At 44.4% G+C, this 20,129-nt stretch overlaps 1 pseudogene; it reads left to right on the top strand.

Annotated features, from left to right (window-relative positions):
* Positions 1-668: 668 nt before the first annotated feature.
* Positions 669-20,129, top strand: part of LOC120040284 — a 54,798-nt pseudogene continuing 35,337 nt past the window's right edge.

Raw genomic sequence — 20,129 nt, 5'->3', positions numbered from 1 at the left:
CAGCTGTAGACACAGCCTCCTCCAGGTCCTCAGACACTAGCTTGGAGATCCGTTACAGGATGTCTGTCACCCCACTGAGCCCCTATTGCAGGTTAGGGGTCACATCCACTTGAATGTCCTTCATATGACGAACCTCCTACAGAGCAAATGAGGAAAATATGATATATTATGATTTATGTTAGTAACAATACAATACGGGAATTTTATCCCAAAGCTACCTACAGCTAACATATATATTTATGTATGTGATCTATGTAAATAAAGGAATATAACACAGCTGTAAAACTGTGAAGGACTATATGGTGGAGGCCTACCCATTTCCCAGGAGCATTGTAAAAAGTGGATTTGGGTACAGTGTTTATTTCCCCCTAATATCTTTGAATATTACACCTAAAATAATTAGGCCTACTTCTTTCTACTGCTGATCTGAGACCATTAGGGTTAAACATTACAGATATAAATGCAATATATGGAGTAGAAAAGATTTCCTGCCCACCAGAATCAACATATTTTCTACATGGTCTATTTCTATCTGAATGTAACACCTCAATCAAGCATGTTAATTGATCGTTAAGTCATGTTTGTCAGGGAAACGGTCATTAGTGGCCTATATAAGCCTCATACAGGCCATGTGGAGACACTACCTGTTGATAACACAGACTATTTTCATGATCATGGGAGGTGTGAGAGAATTGCTGCTCTTTGTGTTGACTGTGGGGGTTGCGAAAGGTTGGTTCACTAATGTTTTATTTGGATTGAATGGATTTGTTTGGGAAATATGCTCAACTTTATCAGTTGGAGATTAAAATTTGACTGTTTGTTCCGCATTGGTCATCTGCTATTATTAATATATGTAGCTATTTTGTGTCAACTCAACTTCTGTCAACACATTCTCCTCAGTTTCTTGTTACCCTGTTGGAAAGTCCCAGAAGCAAGAGCAAGTCTCTCTGCAGAGGAGACTTGGAGGTAAGTGTTTCTTTCCACAACCCTTCTAGCTTTGTACTGTGTCTATGGTGCTGCTGTGTTTGACACTCATTCAACACCATAGAGTAACTCAGTTGTCTAAATAATGTTGTCAAACCCTTTGATTTGGTCATTTTGCTTGTGTACCTTAACCTACGTTTTTCAGAGCTGTCATCAAATGACGTCTCCATTGTGCATGCCCTGGCCTTGCTCCGATCCATAGGGTCTGACGCTAAACAAGACAGAGAAGGTACGGCCTGAAACATATACTTTTAAATCTGTGTTGGGTTCATGTTGCTCAACATTCGAATGGCAATTTGGCCTAGACCATGTAGAACAGCTGTGTTGCTGTAGAATACTCAACTGTTCCTTTTTGTTTTCTCTCTAGAGTATTTTGAGACTAATGAAGTAGAATCCCAAGCTTCTCCAAACCATGGTAGCTCTCCGGCAAATGATGCCCTGTCCTCTGACGACGCTACCTCTGAAGCTGCCACTGGCCCGTCTGACGACGCTACCTCTGAAGCTGCCACTGGCCCGTCTGACGACGCTACCTCTGAAGCTGCCACTGGCCCGTCTGACGACGCTACCTCTGAAGCTGCCACTGGCCCGTCTGACGACGCTACCTCTGAAGCTGCCACTGGCCCGTCTGACGACGCTACCTCTGAAGCTGCCACTGGCCCGTCTGACGACGCTACCTCTGAAGCTGCCACTGGCCCGTCTGACGACGCTACCTCTGAAGCTGCCACTGGCCCGTCTGACGACGCTACCTCTTAAGCTGCCACTGGCCCGTCTGACGACGCTACCTCTGAAGCTGCCACTGGCCCGTCTGACGACGCTACCTCTGAAGCTGCCACTGGCCCGTCTGACGACGCTACCTCTGAAGCTGCCACTGGCCCGTCTGACGACGCTACCTCTGAAGCTGCCACTGGCCCGTCTGACGACGCTACCTCTGAAGCTGCCACTGGCCCGTCTGACGACGCTACCTCTGAAGCTGCCACTGGCCCGTCTGACGACGCTACCTCTGAAGCTGCCACTGGCCCGTCTGACGACGCTACCTCTGAAGCTGCGACCGGCCAGTCTGACCATGCCATTGAGCAACTGTTGACTTCTGCATCTCAGCCCCCGTTGACCACAAACATGGATATCTGATGTGGGACATGGTGCTCGGGGTCCATGCAAGAGTTCATGGGTATTCTAGTCCAGGTTGTGTGTGTAACTGCATTTTCTTGTTTTGGCTCAATTAAACGTTAACTGTAATACTTGTGTCCTCAGTATTGTTTTGACGGTTCCTACTTGGAGTTGAGGTCTATGACCTGACATGAGTAACTGTGGTTATGGCAACATTTATTTTGCATTATAACCATGCTTTGGCATCAGCAATATGTTTACTTTGACCCCTGTGCTTAAATCACCATTTGCCTTAAGCTACATTTGGTCAAATTATGCTAGTAGCATCACATGATGTGGAATGGGTTCTAGTTCATTTAAACTTGATGGTTTTGGAACTGAGTGTTTAGGGTTGGTACATATGAGGCTGCTAGAATTGGGGTTAATGGTGTCAGTGCTAACTAATATCACGGTTGTCAACTTGCATTTAAATGACTCTGCTGGGTGTCTTCTCTCGTAACTGACTTGGTTTCCTATTAGTGAATGCTTACATGTAAAACCAGCTCTCGTATCATTAGCCCATCGTTTTTGCAGTGTCTTCATATCCCAGTGCCAATCCAAACTTTCAGGTTTAAATAAGCTCACCTGTCTTAGCTGGCAGGTTGCTATCAGGTCCAGGCTCTCCCAGAGTTGCTTGTAGCGCCGCTAACCTAGGGTTTGAGGGCAGGAACAGTTTGACCAGGATTTCCCACCCACTCCGATTTACATGGGATAAACCATTGGAAGGAACCGGTAAATTTCTATGAGAAGCTTGAGGAAGTCTGTTCATACAGGCCTTCTCTAGCCGCATGATGAACGCTCAGGGTGTGCGTCGTAGCAAACCGCACTTAGTCACCATGAATTCAAAAAGCACGTACACGCAACCTTTAAATGCAGTTAATACAGCAACAAAATTGGCTCCAACGTTTGAGCTACCGGTAGGTATCTGCTGTAATTCAAACATTTCTGTGGCACTGCTTTACTCATTTATGCCAACCAAATCCAGATAGCAAATGTTCTGAAAGAGCTGCAAAACCTGGACCCATACAAATCAGCTGGGCTTGACAATCTAGACCCTCTATTTCTGAAACTATCCGCCGCCATTGTCGCAACCCCTATTACCAGCCTGTTTCACATCTCTTTCATATCGTCTGAGATCCCCAAGGATTGGAAAGCTGCCGCGGTCATCCCCCTCTTCAAAGGGGGAGACACCCTGGACCCAAACTGTTACAGACCTATATCCATCCTGCCCTGCCTATCTAAGGTCTTCGAAAGCCAAGTCAATTAACAGATCACTGACCATCTCGAATTCCACCGTACCTTCTCCACTGTGCAATCTGGTTTCCGAGCCGGTCACGGGTGCACCTCAGCCACGCTCAAGGTACTAAACGATATAACCGCCATCGATAAAAGACAGTACTGTGCAGCCGTCTTCATCGACCTGGCCAAGGCTTTCGACTGTCAATCACCATATTCTTATCGGCAGACTCGGTAGCCTCGGTTTTTCTGATGACTGCCTTGCCTGGTTCACCAACTACTTTGCAGACAGAGCTCAGTGTGTCAAATCGGAGGGCATGTTGTCTGGTCCTCTGGCAGTCTCTTTGGGGGTACCACAGGGTTCAATTCTCAGGCTGACTCTTTTCTCTGTATATATCAATGATGTTGCTCTTGCTGCGGGCGATTCCCTGATCCACCTCTACGCAGATGACACCATTCTGTATACTTCTGGCCCTTCCTTGGACACTGTGCTATCTAACCTCCAAACGAGCTTCAATGCCATACACCACACCTTCCGTGGCCTCCAACTGCTCTTAAATGCTAGTAAAACCAAATGCATGCTTTTCAACCGTTCGCTGCCTGCACCCGCCCGCCCGACTAGCATCACCACCCTGGACGGTTCAGACCTAGAATATGTGGACATCTATAAATACCTAGGTGTCTGGCTAGACTGTAAACTCTCCTTCCAGACTCATATTAAACATCTCCAATCCAAAATCAAATCAAGAATCGGCTTTCTATTTCGCAACAAAGCCTCCTTCACTCACGCCGCCAAACTTACCCTAGTAAAACTGACTATCCTACCGATCCTCGACTTCGGCAATGTCATCTACAAAATAGCTTCCAATACTCTACTCAGCAAACTAGATACAGTTTATTATAGTGCCATCCGTTTTGTTACTAAAACACCTTATACCACCCACCACTGCGACCTGTATGCTTTAGTCGGCTGGCCCTCGCTACATATTCGTCGCCAGACCCGCTGGCTCCAGGTCATCTATAAGTCCATGCTAGGTAAAGCTCCGCCTTATCTCAGTTCACTGGTCACGATAACAACACCCACCCGTAGCACGCACTCACTGATCATCCCAAAAGCCAACACCTCATTTGGCCGCCTTTCCTTCCAGTTCTCTGCTGCCTGTGACTGGAACGAATTGCAAAAATCGCTGAAACTGGAGACTTTTATTTCCCTCACCAACTTTAAACATCTGCTATCTGAGCAGCTAACCGATCGCTGCAGCTGTACATAGTCCATCTGTAAACAGCCCACCCAATTTACCTACCTCATCCCCTTACTGTTTTTATTTATTTACTTTTCTGCTCTTTTGCACACCAGTATCTCTACTTGCACATGATCATCTGATGATTTATCACTCCAGTGTTAATCTGCTAAATTGTAATTATTCGCTCCTATGGCCTATTTATTGCCTACCTCCTCATGCCTTTTGCACACAATGTATATAGACTCATTTTTTCCCCCTACTGTGTTATTGACTTGTTTATTGTTTACTCCATGTGTAACTCTGTGTTGTTGTCTGTTCACACTGCTATGCTTTCTCTTGGCCAGGTCGCAGTTGTAAATGAGAACTTGTTCTCAACTAGCCTACCTGGTTAAATAAAGGTGAAATAAATAAATAAATTCAGCGTGTTTTGAAGCAAGTTAAACCGTTATGGCCTATGCAAATTATTTTGTTTGCTACAGGGTAGGCCTTCCAGGTTATTTTATGTAGCCTAAGTTTGTGTATTGAATGTTATTCTACATTTGTTTGTCTGGGTCTCGAGAATCAGTTACCCTTTCTGACCAAGTCTGTAAAATAATGCGAGAACTGGGGGTATTTTGTCTTGAATAGAAGTAATAACGGAGAAGAATGGCAGGGTCTTGACAAGTTTATTTAATTTGATTCTGTAGTCCACGTTTGTGTAGGCTCACGTTTAGTTGATGCTGTGACTAAATGAATATTAACTTGATCATTTACTTTATTGCTGGAGAACAGATGCAATAGGTAGGATTGAGAAGATTTGATGTAAATATAGCCTACCTTAGAATGGCACATGATAAACTGCGGGTTTAGATTCACGTGCAATTGATCAACTGCGGCGCTATCCAGTGGGCTGAATCTCCGCTACAGCGTAACTGTTACATTATAGGAGATTCAGATTTGTTTCCTCTGACAAAATCATCACAATAACCGAAGTTTAAACAGCCACAACCTTCCCAAATTCCCTTGATAGCCAGGTGCAAGGGGAGAGGAAAGGACCGAAATGCATCTTTCAGTGAAGGGTAGGCTACTGTAATAACCTCATTTGACCCGTCGGCCAACAGTGGCTCATAGACCTGTTAAAACTAGGCTACATTAATGAAATAGTGTGGTGGCTTTGAGTTGGTTAATATGCAACAAATACAAGAACCCATTAGTGTATTTCTCCATGTAGAGTGGTATAATCATGTTGGATTTTATTTGCTGCTTAACACCCTGCATCCCACAGCTGGCTTGCTTCTGAAGCTAAGCAGGGTTGGTAATGGTCAGTCCCTAGATTGGAGACCAGTTGCTGCTGGAAGTGGTGTTGGAGGGCCAGTAGGAGTCACTCTTTCCTCTGGTCTAAAATAATATCCCAGGGCAGTGATTGGGGACAGGTGCTGTCTTTCGGGTGGGACGTTAAACATGTGTCCTGACTCTCTGTGGTCACTAAAGATCCCATGGCACTTATTGTTAGAGTAGGGGTGTTAACCCTGGTGTCCTGGCTAAATTCCCGATCTGGCCCTCATACCATCACGGTCATCTAATCATCCCAAGCTTACTATTGGCTCATTCACTCCCCTCTCCCCTGTAACTATTCCCCAGGTCATTGCTGTAAATGAGAATGTGTTCTCAGTCAACTTACCTGGTTAAATAAAACATATGCTTCTAAATAGCACTTTCGGTTTGAATGGGAAGCTCGGAAATTTCTTGCAATTTCCTCAGGAAGGAAAATTGGTAGATTCTCTGGAAAAGAATGACCGTCCTCCCTCAGCCATTGGGATGAACTTTGCGGGACCCCCACCCGAGTACTCCTACCAGGTACGGACGAGACATGGAGACAAGTGTTCCTTTAATGTTTTGTACTCGTCTCAATAAAAATGGTTTCATACTAAAGACTAGGTCAGAATACATTTGGACTCCCTCGCGCTTTGTCTTTCCCTCTCAAATCAACTCTTCACTGTGAAATGCTTGCTTACGAGACCACCCCAACGATGCAGAGTACAAAACTATAGAATATATGTATACATACAGTACCGATCAAAAGTTTGGACACACCTACTCATTCAAAGGTTTTTCTTTATTTTGACTATTTTCTACATTGTAAAATAATAGTGAAGAACTCAAAACTATGAAATAACACATATGGAATCATGTAGTACCCAAAAAAAATGTTAAACATATCAATATATATTTTATTTATATTTAGCCACCCTTTACCTTGTTGACAACTTTGCACACACTCGGCATTCTCTCGACCAGCTTCATCTGGATTGCTTTTCCAAAAGGACAGATTTCCAGCGGTCTAATGTCCATTGCTCGTGTTTCTTGGCCCAAGCAAGTCTCTTCTTCTTATTGGTGTACTTTAGTAGTGGTTTCTTTGCAGAAATTTGACCATGAAGGCCTAATTCACGCTGTCTCCTCTGAACAGTTGATGTTGAGATGTGTCTGTTACTTGAACTTTAGAGCAGAGGTAACTCTGGGTCTAGCGCTTGATGGATTTTGTGACTGCACTTGAAGAAACTTTCAAAGTTTTTGAAATTTTCCTGATTGACTGAACTTCATGTCTTAAAATAATATTAGACTTTCGTTTCTCTTTGCTTATTTGAGCTGTTCTTGCCATAATATGGACTTGGTATTTTACCAAATAGGGCTATCTTCTGTATACCACCCCTACCTTGTCACAAAACAAGTGATTGGCTCAAACGCACTAAGGAAATAAATTCCACAAATTAACTTTGAACAAGGCACACCTGTTAATTGAAATGCATTCCAGGTGAGTACCTCATGAAGCTGATTGAGAGAATGCCAAGAGTGTGCAAAGCTGTCATCAAGGCAAAGGGTGGCTACTTTGAAGAATCTCAAATATAAAATATATTTAGATTTTTTTGGTTACTACAGGATTCCTTATGTGGTATTTCATACTTTTGATGTTCTACAATGTAGAAAATTGTAAAAAATAAAATAAAGAAACCCTGGAATGAGTAGGTGTGTCCAAACTTTTGACTGGTACTGTATATATTGTAACAGTGTAATAAAATACCCAAGAATAAAGCTATATACAAGGAGTTCCAGTTCCAGATCAGTGTGCAGGGGTACGAGGTATTTGAGGTAGATATGTACAAGGCAGGGTAAAGTGACTAGGCATCAGGATAGATAATAATAAGAGCAAAATAAAGAACAGAGCAGCAGCAGCAAATGAGTGTCAAGGTGTGTGTTTGTTTGTGAGAGTGTGTAATGTGTACGCATGTGTGTTTGGGTTGTGTCGGTTTGTGTGTGTGTGGGTTTTGTGTGGGAGTGTGAATGTAGTGTGTGTGTGTGCATATGGTTTGTATACAGTCTAGTGATTGTGGGTAGGGTCAGAGCAAGACCCTTTAACAGCCCTGTTGATATGGATGGGAACGTGCTCTCCCCTCTTGCTCCTATAGTCCACGATCAGCTCCTTGGTCTTACTGACATTGAGGGAGAGGTTGTCCTCGCACCACAATGCCAAGTCTCTGACCTCTCATCGCCTTTGTGTCGTCAGCAAACTTGATGATGGTGTTGGAGTCGTGTGTGGCCACACAGTCATGGGTGAACAGGGAGTACAAGAGGGGACTAAGCACGCATCCCTGAGGGCCTCCCGTGTTGAAGGTCAGTGTGGCAGAGGTGTTCTTGCCTATCCTCACCACCTGGGGCCGGCCCGTCAGAAAGTCCAGCATCCAGTTGCAGAAGGAGGTCTTCAGTCCCAAGGTCCTGAGCTTGGAGCGGACTATGGTGTTGAACGCTGGGCTGTAGTCTATGAACAGCATTCTCACATAGTTATTTCCCCTCTTAATTGAGATTGCTTCATCTGTGGATCTGTTGGGGAGATATGCAAATTGGAGTGGGTACAGGGTGTCTGGGATGATTGTGTTGATGTGGTCATGACCAGACTTTCAAAGCACAGATGTGAGTGCTACAGACAGGTTACCTTGGAGTTCTTGGGAACACGGACAATGGTAGTCAGCTTGAAATATGTCGGGATTACAGACTGTCCTGTGAGGATCCAAATAGGTCAGATCAGGTTTGCAATGAATGACTTCAACAAGATCCCTTCTTTTTTTAACCTTTATTTAACTAGGCAAGTCAGTTAAGAACAAATTCTTCGTTTCATTGACGGCCTAGGAACAGTAGGTTAACTGCCTTGTTCAGGGGCAGAACGACAGATTTGTACCTTGTCAGCTCGGGGATTCGATCTTGCAACCTTTCGGTTACTAGTCCAACGCTCTAACCACTAGGCTACGCTGCCGCCCCCTCTCACCCGCAGAGGGGGGAGGAGGGAACTGGTGGAGGTTAACAACTGACGCCCTTTTGCTTTGTTTCAAGAATACTTTTTCCCGACGAAATTCTAACACGTTCAGAAGCAACTACTGGAATAATATATCTAACATAAAACGTGGGGAATGGTCAGAGGTGATCTAAAGAACACTAATGTTGTGTTGTTAGTTATGTAGTCATTATAAATGTTATAAAGGAAATACTGTAACATGGAAAGTACACCCACTACATATGTGAAGTGTCCCTCCAATGTGTTGTGCATGAAATGGAGAAGAACAACAGTAGAAGACTTGTTGGACGATGACTGTTAAGAATGATGATATGAGAGAGACTTCCGCCAATGGCGAAGATCTAACAAGACGCATCTGCGTAGTGTCCTCGAACTTTCAAACAGTTTTAAGGCATTTTGACATTGTTAAACTGTTCGTTAATAGTGCGTTGGAAGTTAAAACATTTATTGTATCGCCAAAACAAAATATGCCAAATATGTCAAAGCCTCAGACGAGGCATGGAAAAATGCCCCTCTCTGACAGCCCTTCATCGGCCTCGGCGGATGCTAGCTCGGGAAGAAGCACCAGCATGGTTCAGAATGGAGATGGACAAGGGTATAACAAAAATAAATCCAAGAGACACTTTCTGAACCCCTCAGCAAAATTGATGTACTGGTCGATAAACTCCACGAAGACCATAAAGTCACAAATGGACGAGTGACAAAGTTAGAAAAAGACCATGCTGACCACCAGGCTGCCATCCTGGACGTCCGTGAGGAAGTGGACCAAAAATACAAGAAGTTGGAAGACTCCCATCGCTAAACTCGAGGAGAAATTTGATTATTATGAACATTTCCAAAGGCACTCGAATTTGAGACTTCAAGGTTTCCCGGAGGTCGTGGAGGGAAGAGACGCGATCTCCTTTCTACAGGATTCCCAAAATTAAAGTAATGTAAAACTGATTTATAGCTAAAATATGCAAATTCTTCGAACAAAACATAGATTTATTGTGTAACATGTTATAGGACTGTCATCTGAGGGAGTTTTTTCTAGGTTATTTAGGTTGGTTCTAGGTTAGTTTGGTTAGCTTTGTGCATGCTACTTGCATGCTACCGTTGCTGTGAAAAATGTCTGTCTGTCTTTTGTATTTGGTGGTGAGCTAACATAAATATATGTGGTGTTTTCGCTGTAAAACATTTTAAAAATCTGAAATATTGGCTTTATTCACAAGATCTTTGTCTTTCATTAGCTATCCACCATATATTTCTCTGAAATGTTTTCTGATGTGTAATTAGTAGTTGACGTTGGTGTCTGTATTTTCTCTGGCTACTCCCGTGCGATTTCTGACTGTAGCTTTGATGGTAGCAGTAATGTAAAACTGATTTATAGCTAAAATATGCAATTTTTTTGAACAAAACATAGATTTATTGTGTAACATGTTATAGGACTGTCATCTGATGTAGTTTTTTCTAGGTTATTTAGGTTGGTTTTAGGTTAGTTAGGTTGGCTTGTGCATGCTACTTCATCCTACTTGTGCTGTGAAAAATGTCTGTCCTCTTTTTTATTTGGTGGTGAGCTAACATAAATATATGTGGTGTTTTCTCTGTAAAACATTTAAAAAATCGGACATGTTGGCTGGATTGACAAGATGTTTATCTTTCAAATGCTGTATTGGACTTGTTAATGTGTGAAAGTTAAATATTTAAAAAAAATAGATTTTGAATTTCGCGCCCTGCACTTGAGCTGGATGTTGTCAGAGGTGTACCGATATCGGGACAGCCCGCCTAACAGGATAACTCAATCACTGTTCGCAAAATAACGTCTGTTCAATGCAGCGTGTGGTGGACTAAGCCTAGGCTAGGCTATGTCAGATATGTTTCTCTTTACAGGATTTTTTCCCCCCCTTGTTAAAATATTTTTTATCATGCAATTCTACTACACTTTATATGACTATAGAGATTAGCAGAATCTTTTTCAATATGCTTTAAAGCGGCACTGACCCAGGAATAAAGAAAGTGAATATGCACACTCACCAATGGCAAAAATACTGTTCGCTCAATTAAGTTGAGAATTTTGATAACTAAAAGACAGATTAGTCTTTTCATTGTCTTCTCTTTGAAGCAATAGCCAATTGCTTTCCAAACTATGTTAGCCTGAGATAGTGTTCAGTCTTTCGTGAGATGCACTGTCAGGCTCATGTAAGAAGTCATATTTACACTTGACCACGTCTGTGATCAGTGCTAAAAAAATGGACGTCCTTTAGCTCTGTCCGAACCTCCCCCTTCACCTTGAAAAAGAAAGGTTTGGGAAACCCTGCTTTAACAGGCTAAAACTATTTTAAACCGGTCTTATTTTGAGACTAAGCCTGCTCCAGCCTATAAGAACGAGGAGGAATGTCATAAAGTAAGTAGAACCAGATCATGAACTACAGTACTGTAAAGTGACAGATACTGAACAAGGTGCATACGGCTGATGGAAGGAGGCATCTGTTCTTAAATTGCTGGAGCACAGAAAGGATGTGTCCAGAACACATCCTACCTTTCCCAATGATGAGTAAAGGCCGCTTGGCCTACCTTTCCCAATGATGAGTAAAGGCCGTTTGGCCTACCTTTCCCAATGATGAGTAAAGGCCGTTTGGCCTACCTTTCCCAATGATGAGTAAAGGCCGTTTGGCCTACCTTTCCCAATGATGAGTAAAGGCCGTTTGGCCTACCTTTCCCAATGATGAGTAAAGTCCGTTTGGCCTACCTTTCCCAATGATAAGTAAAGGCCGCTTGGCCTACTTTTCCCAATGATGAGTAAAGACCATTTGGCCTACTTTTCCCAATGATGAGTAAAGACCATTTGGCCTACCTTTCCCAATGATGAGTAAAGGTCGTTTGGCCTACCTTTCCAAATGATGAGTAAAGACCGTTTGGCCTACCTTTCCCAATGATAAGTAAAGACCGTTTGGCCTACCTTTCCCAATGATGAGTAAAGACCGTTTGGCCTACCTTTCCCAATGATGAGTAAAGACCGTTTGGCCTACCTTTCCCAATGATGAGTAAAGACCGTTTGGCCTACCTTTCCCAATGATGAGTAAAGGCCGTTTGGCCTACCTTTCCCAATGATGAGTAAAGGCCGTTTGGCCTACCTTTCCCAATGATGAGTAAAGGCCGTTTGGCCTACCTTTCCCAATGATGAGTAAAGACCGTTTGGCCTACCTTTCCCAATGATGAGTAAAGGTCGTTTGGCCTACCTTTCCCAATGATAAGTAAAGGCCGCTTTGTCTACCTTTCCCAATGATAAGTAAAGGCCGTTTGGCCTACCTTTCCCAATGATAAGTAAAGGCCGTTTGGCCTACCTTTCCCAATGATAAGTAAAGGCCGTTTGGCCTACCTTTCCCAATGATAAGTAAAGGCCGTTTGGCCTACCTTTCCCAATGATAAGTAAAGGCCGTTTGGCCTACCTTTCCCAATGATAAGTAAAGGCCGTTTGGCCTACCTTTCCCAAAGATGAGTAAAGACCGTTTGGCCTACCTTTCCCAATGATGAGTAAAGGCCGTTTGGCCTACCTTTCCCAATGATGAGTAAAGGCCGTTTGGCCTACCTTTCCCAATGATAAGTAAAGACCATTTGGCCTACCTTTCCCAATGATGAGTAAAGGCCGTTTGACCTACCTTTCCCAATGATGAGTAAAGACCGTTTGGCCTACCTTTCCCAATGATGAGTAAAGGCCGTTTGGCCTACCTTTCCCAATGATAAGTAAAGACCGTTTGGCCTACCTTTCCCAATGATAAGTAAAGACCGTTTGGCCTAACTTTCCCAATGATGAGTAAAGGCCGTTTGGCCTACCTTTCCCAATGATGAGTAGAGGCCTTTTGGCCTACCTTTCCCAATGATAAGTAAAGGCCTTTTGGCCTACCTTTCCCAATGATAAGTAAAGGCCGCTTGGCCTACCTTTCCCAATGATAAGTAAAGGCCGTTTGGCCTACCTTTCCCAATGATAAGTAAAGGCCGTTTGGCATACCTTTCCCAATGATGATTAAAGGCCGTTTGGCCTACCTTTCCCAATGATGAGTAAAGGTCGTTTGGCCTACCTTTCCCAATGATGAGTAAAGGCCGTTTGGCCTACCTTTCCCAATGATGAGTAAAGGTCGTTTGGCCTACCTTTCCCAATGATGAGTAAAGGCCGTTTGGCCTACCTTTCCCAATGATGAGTAAAGGCCGTTTGGCCTACCTTTCCCAATGATAAGTAAAGACCGTTTGGCCTACCTTTCCCAATGATGAGTAAAGGTCGTTTGGCCTACCTTTCCCAATGATAAGTAAAGGCCGCTTGGCCTACCTTTCCCAATGATAAGTAAAGGCCGTTTGGCCTACCTTTCCCAATGATGAGTAAAGGCCGTTTGGCCTACCTTTCCCAATGATAAGTAAAGGTCGTTTGGCCTACCTTTCCCAAAGATGAGTAAAGACCGTTTGGCCTACCTTTCCCAATGATGAGTAAAGGCCGTTTGGCCTACCTTTCCCAATGATGAGTAGAGGCCTTTTGGCCTACCTTTCCCAATGATAAGTAAAGGCCTTTTGGCCTACCTTTCCCAATGATAAGTAAAGGCCGCTTGGCTTACCTTTCCCAATGATAAGTAAAGGCCTTTTGGCCTACCTTTCCCAATGATGAGTAAAGGCCGTTTGGCCTACCTTTCCCAAAGATGAGTAAAGGCCGTTTGGCCTACCTTTCCCAATGATGAGTAAAGGCCGTTTGGCCTACCTTTCCCAATGATGAGTAAAGGCCGTTTGGCCTACCTTTCCCAATGATGATTAAAGGCCGTTTGGCCTACCTTTCCCAATGATGAGTAAAGGTCGTTTGGCCTACCTTTCCCAATGATGAGTAAAGGCCGTTTGGCCTACCTTTCCCAATGATGAGTAAAGGTCGTTTGGCCTACCTTTCCCAATGATGAGTAAAGGCCGTTTGGCCTACCTTTCCCAATGATAAGTAAAGACCATTTGGCCTACCTTTCCCAATGATGAGTAAAGGCCGTTTGACCTAACTTTCCCAATGATGAGTAAAGACCGTTTGGCCTACCTTTCCCAAAGATGAGTAAAGACCGTTTGGCCTACCTTTCCCAATGATGAGTAAAGGCCGTTTGGCCTACCTTTCCCAATGATGAGTAAAGGCCGTTTGGCCTACCTTTCCCAATGATGAGTAAAGACCGTTTGGCCTACCTTTCCCAATGATGAGTAAAGGCCGTTTGACCTACCTTTCCCAATGATGAGTAAAGACCGTTTGGCCTACCTTTCCCAATGATGAGTAAAGGCCTTTTGGCCTACCTTTCCCAATGATGAGTAAAGGTCGTTTGGCCTACCTTTCCCAATGATGAGTAAAGGCCGTTTGGCCTACCTTTCCCAATGATGAGTAAAGGCCGTTTGGCCTACCTTTCCCAATGATAAGTAAAGGCCGTTTGGCCTACCTTTCCCAATGATGATTAAAGGTCGTTTGGCCTACCTTTCCCAATGATGAGTAAAGGTCGTTTGGCCTACCTTTCCCAATGATGAGTAAAGGCCGTTTGGCCTACCTTTCCCAATGATGAGTAAAGGTCGTTTGGCCTACCTTTCCCAATGATGAGTAAAGGCCGTTTGGCCTACCTTTCCCAATGATAAGTAAAGACCGTTTGGCCTACCTTTCCCAATGATAAGTAAAGGCCGCTTGGCCTACCTTTCCCAATGATAAGTAAAGGCCGTTTGGCCTACCTTTCCCAATGATAAGTAAAGGCCGTTTGGCCTACCTTTCCCAAAGATGAGTAAAGACCGTTTGGCCTACCTTTCCCAATGATGAGTAAAGGCCGTTTGGCCTACCTTTCCCAATGATGAGTAAAGGCCGTTTGGCCTACCTTTCCCAATGATAAGTAAAGACCATTTGGCCTACCTTTCCCAATGATGAGTAAAGGCCGTTTGACCTACCTTTCCCAATGATGAGTAAAGACCGTTTGGCCTACCTTTCCCAATGATGAGTAAAGGCCGTTTGGCCTACCTTTCCCAATGATAAGTAAAGACCGTTTGGCCTACCTTTCCCAATGATAAGTAAAGGCCGCTTGGCCTACTTTTCCCAATGATGAGTAAAGACCATTTGGCCTACTTTTCCCAATGATGAGTAAAGACCATTTGGCCTACCTTTCCCAATGATGAGTAAAGGTCGTTTGGCCTACCTTTCCCAATGATGAGTAAAGGCCGTTTGGCCTACCTTTCCCAATGATAAGTAAAGACCGTTTGGCCTACCTTTCCCAATGATGAGTAAAGACCGTTTGGCCTACCTTTCCCAATGATGAGTAGAGGCCTTTTGGCCTTCCTTTCCCAATGATAAGTAAAGGCCTTTTGGCCTACCTTTCCCAATGATAAGTAAAGGCCGCTTGGCCTACCTTTCCCAATGATAAGTAAAGGCCTTTTGGCCTACCTTTCCCAATGATGAGTAAAGGCCGTTTGGCCTACCTTTCCCAATGATGAGTAAAGGCCGTTTGGCCTACCTTTCCCAATGATGAGTAAAGGTCGTTTGGCCTACCTTTCCCAATGATGAGTAAAGGCCGTTTGGCCTACCTTTCCCAATGATGAGTAAAGGTCGTTTGGCCTACCTTTCCCAATGATGAGTAAAGGTCGTTTGGCCTACCTTTCCCAATGATAAGTAAAGGCCGTTTGGCCTACCTTTCCCAATGATGAGTAAAGGCCGTTTGGCCTACCTTTCCCAATGATGAGTAAAGGCCGTTTGGCCTACCTTTCCCAATGATGAGTAAAGGCCGTTTGGCCTACCTTTCCCAATGATGAGTAAAGGTCGTTTGGCCTACCTTTCCCAATGATGAGTAAAGGCCGTTTGGCCTACCTTTCCCAATGATGAGTAAAGGTCGTTTGGCCTACCTTTCCCAATGATGAGTAAAGGTCGTTTGGCCTACCTTTCCCAATGATAAGTAAAGGCCGTTTGGCCTACCTTTCCCAATGATGAGTAAAGGCCGTTTGGCCTACCTTTCCCAATGATGAGTAAAGGCCGTTTGGCCTACCTTTCCCAATGATAAGTAAAGACCGTTTGGCCTACCTTTCCCAATGATGAGTAAAGTCCGTTTGGCCTACCTTTCCCAATGATAAGTAAAGGCCGCTTGGCCTACTTTTCCCAATGATGAGTAAAGACCATTTGGCCTACTTTTCCCAATGATGAGTAAAGACCATTTGGCCTACCTTTCCCAATGATGAGTAAAGACCGTTTGGCCTACCTTTCCCAATGATGAGTAAAGACCGTTTGGCCTACCTTTCCCAATGATAAGTAAAGACCGTTTGGCCTACCTTTCCCAATGATGAGTAAAGACCGTTTGGCCTACCTTTCCCAATGATGAGTAAAGACCGTTTGGCCTACCTTTCCCAATGATGAGTAAAGACCGTTTGGCCTACCTTTCCCAATGATGAGTAAAGGCCGTTTGGCTTACCTTTCCCAATGATGAGTAAAGACCGTTTGGCCTACCTTTCCCAATGATGAGTAAAGGCCGTTTGGCCTACCTTTCCCAATGATGAGTAAAGGCCGTTTGGCCTACCTTTCCCAATGATAAGTAAAGACCGTTTGGCCTACCTTTCCCAATGATGAGTAAAGGTCGTTTGGCCTACCTTTCCCAATGATAAGTAAAGGCCGCTTGGCCTACCTTTCCCAATGATAAGTAAAGGCCGTTTGGCCTACCTTTCCCAATGATGAGTAAAGGCCGTTTGGCCTACCTTTCCCAATGATGAGTAAAGGCCGTTTGGCCTACCTTTCCCAATGATGAGTAAAGGTCATTTGGCCTACCTTTCCCAATGATGAGTAAAGGCCGTTTGGCCTACCTTTCCCAATGATAAGTAAAGACCGTTTGGCCTACCTTTCCCAATGATGAGTAAAGGTCGTTTGGCCTACCTTTCCCAATGATAAGTAAAGGCCGCTTGGCCTACCTTTCCCAATGATAAGTAAAGGCCGTTTGGCCTACCTTTCCCAATGATGAGTAAAGGTCGTTTGGCCTACCTTTCCCAATGATGAGTAAAGGCCGTTTGGCCTACCTTTCCCAATGATGAGTAAAGGTCGTTTGGCCTACCTTTCCCAATGATGAGTAAAGGCCGTTTGGCCTACCTTTCCCAATGATAAGTAAAGACCGTTTGGCCTACCTTTCCCAATGATGAGTAAAGGTCGTTTGGCCTACCTTTCCCAATGATAAGTAAAGGCCGCTTGGCCTACCTTTCCCAATGATAAGTAAAGACCGTTTGGCCTACCTTTCCCAATGATGAGTAAAGGCCGTTTGGCCTACCTTTCCCAATGATGAGTAAAGGCCGTTTGGCCTACCTTTCCCAATGATGAGTAAAGGTCGTTTGGCCTACCTTTCCCAATGATGAGTAAAGGCCGTTTGGCCTACCTTTCCCAATGATGAGTAAAGGCCGTTTGGCCTACCTTTCCCAATGATGAGTAAAAGTCGTTTGGCCTACCTTTCCCAATGATGAGTAAAGACCGTTTGGCCTACCTTTCCCAATGATGAGTAAAGACCGTTTGGCCTACCTTTCCCAATGATGAGTAAAGGCCGTTTGGATTACCTTTCCCAATGATGAGTAAAGACCGTTTGGCCTACCTTTCCCAATGATGAGTAAAGGCCGTTTGGCCTACCTTTCCCAATGATGAGTAAAGGCCGTTTGGCCTACCTTTCCCAATGATAAGTAAAGACCGTTTGGCCTACCTTTCCCAATGATGAGTAAAGGTCGTTTGGCCTACCTTTCCAATGATGAGTAAAGGCTACCTTTCCCAATGATGAGTAAGGTCGTTTGGCCTACCTTTCCCAATGATGAGTAAAGACCGTTTGGCCTACCTTTCCCAATGATGAGTAAAGACCGTTTGGCCTACCTTTCCCAATGATGAGTAAAGACCGTTTGGCCTACCTTTCCCAATGATGAGTAAAGACCGTTTGGCCTACCTTTCCCAATGATGAGTAAAGACCGTTTGGCCTACCTTTCCCAATGATGAGTAAAGGCCGTTTGGCTTACCTTTCCCAATGATGAGTAAAGACCGTTTGGCCTACCTTTCCCAATGATGAGTAAAGGCCGTTTGGCCTACCTTTCCCAATGATGAGTAAAGGCCGTTTGGCCTACCTTTCCCAATGATAAGTAAAGACCGTTTGGCCTTACCTTTCCCAATGATGAGTAAAGGTCGTTTGGCCTACCTTTCCAAATGATGAGTAAAGACCGTTTGGCCTACCTTTCCCAATGATAAGTAAAGGACCGTTTGGCCTACCTTTCCCAATGATGAGTAAAGACCGTTTGGCCTACCTTTCCCAAATGATGAGTAAAGACCGTTTGGCCTACCTTTCCCAATGATGAGTAAAGGCCGTTTGGCCTACCTTTCCCAATGATGAGTAAAGACCGTTTGGCCTACCTTTCCCAATGATGAGTAAAGGCCAGTTTGGCCTACCTTTCCCAATGATGAGTAAAGGACCGTTTGAGCCTACCTTTCCCAATGATGAGTAAAGGCCGTTTGGCCTACCTTTCCCAATGATGAGTAAAGGCCGTTTGGCCTACCTTTCCCAATGATAAGTAAAGACCGTTTGGCCTACCTTCCCAATGATAGTAAAGACCGTTTGGCCTAACTTTCCCAATGATGAGTAAAGGCTGTTTGGCCTACCTTTCCCAATGATGAGTAGAGGCCTTTTGGCCTACCTTTCCCAATGATAAGTAAAGGCCGTTTGGCCTACCTTTCCCAATGATAAGTAAAGGCCGTTTGGCCTACTTTCCCAATGATAAGTAAAGGCCGTTTGGCCTACCTTTCCCAAAGATGAGTAAAGACCGTTTGGCCTACCTTTCCAATGATGAGTAAAGGTCGTTTGGCCTACCTTTCCCAATGATAAGTAAAGGCCGCTTGGCCTACCTTTCCAATGATAAGTAAAAGGCCGTTTGGCCTACCTTTCCCAATGATGAGTAAAGGCCGTTTGGCCTACCTTTCCCAATGATAAGTAAAGGCCGTTTGGCCTACCTTTCCAATGATGAGTAAAGGCCGTTTGGCCTACCTTTCCCAATGATTAGTAAAGGCCGTTTGGCCTAACTTTCCCAATGATGAGTAAAGGCTGTTTGGCCTACCTTTCCCAGTGATAAGTAAAGACCGTTTGGCCTAACTTTCCCAATGATGAGTAAAGGCTGTTTGGCCTACCTTTCCCAATGATTGAGTAGAGGCCTTTTGGCCTACCTTTCCCAATGATAAGTAAAGGCCTTTGGCCTACCTTTCCCAATGATGAGTAAAGGCCGTTTGGCCTACCTTTCCCAATGATAAGTAAAGGCCGTTTGGCCTACCTTTCCAAAAGATGAGTAAAGACCGTTTGGCTACCTTTCCCAATGATGAGTAAAGGTCGTTTGGCCTACCTTTCCAATGATAAGTTAAAGGCCGCTTGGCCTACCTTTCCCAATGATAAGTAAAGGCCGTTTGGCCTACCTTTCCCAATGATGAGTAAAGGCCGTTTGGCCTACCTTTCCCAATGATGAGTAAAGGCCGTTTGGCCTACCTTTCCCAATGATGAGTAAAGGCCGTTTGGCCTACCTTTCCCAATGATGAGTAGAGGCCTTTTGGCCTACCTTTCCCAATGATAAGTAAAGGCCTTTTGGCCTACCTTTCCCAATGATGAGTAAAGGCCGTTTGGCCTACCTTTCCCAATGATAAGTAAAGGCCGTTTGGCCTACCTTTCCCAAAGATGAGTAAAGACCGTTTGGCCTACCTTTCCCAATGATGAGTAAAGGTCGTTTGGCCTACCTTTCCCAATGATAAGTAAAGGCCGCTTGGCCTACCTTTCCCAATGATAAGTAAAGGCCGTTTGGCCTACCTTTCCCAATGATGAGTAAAGGCCGTTTGGCCTACCTTTCCCAATGATGAGTAAAGGCCGTTTGGCCTACCTTTCCCAATGATGAGTAAAGGCCGTTTGGCCTACCTTTCCCAATGATTAGTAAAGGCCGTTTGGCCTACCTTTCCCAATGATAAGTAAAGGCCGTTTGGCCTACCTTTCCCAATGATAAGTAAAGGCCGTTTGGCCTACCTTTCCCAATGATGAGAAGGCCGTTTGGCCTACCTTTCCCAATGATAAGTAAAGGCCGTTTGGCCTACCTTTCCCAAAGATGAGTAAAGCCGTTTGGCCTACCTTTCCCAATGATGAGTAAAGGCCGTTTGCGCCTACCTTTCCCCAATGATGAGTTAAAGGCCGTTTGGCCTACCTTTCCCA

Source organism: Salvelinus namaycush, unplaced genomic scaffold, assembly GCF_016432855.1.
Source record: "Salvelinus namaycush isolate Seneca unplaced genomic scaffold, SaNama_1.0 Scaffold34, whole genome shotgun sequence".
In the NCBI taxonomy this organism is placed as follows: domain Eukaryota; kingdom Metazoa; phylum Chordata; class Actinopteri; order Salmoniformes; family Salmonidae; genus Salvelinus; species Salvelinus namaycush.
This window is presented reverse-complemented; position numbering and strand designations above follow the sequence as displayed.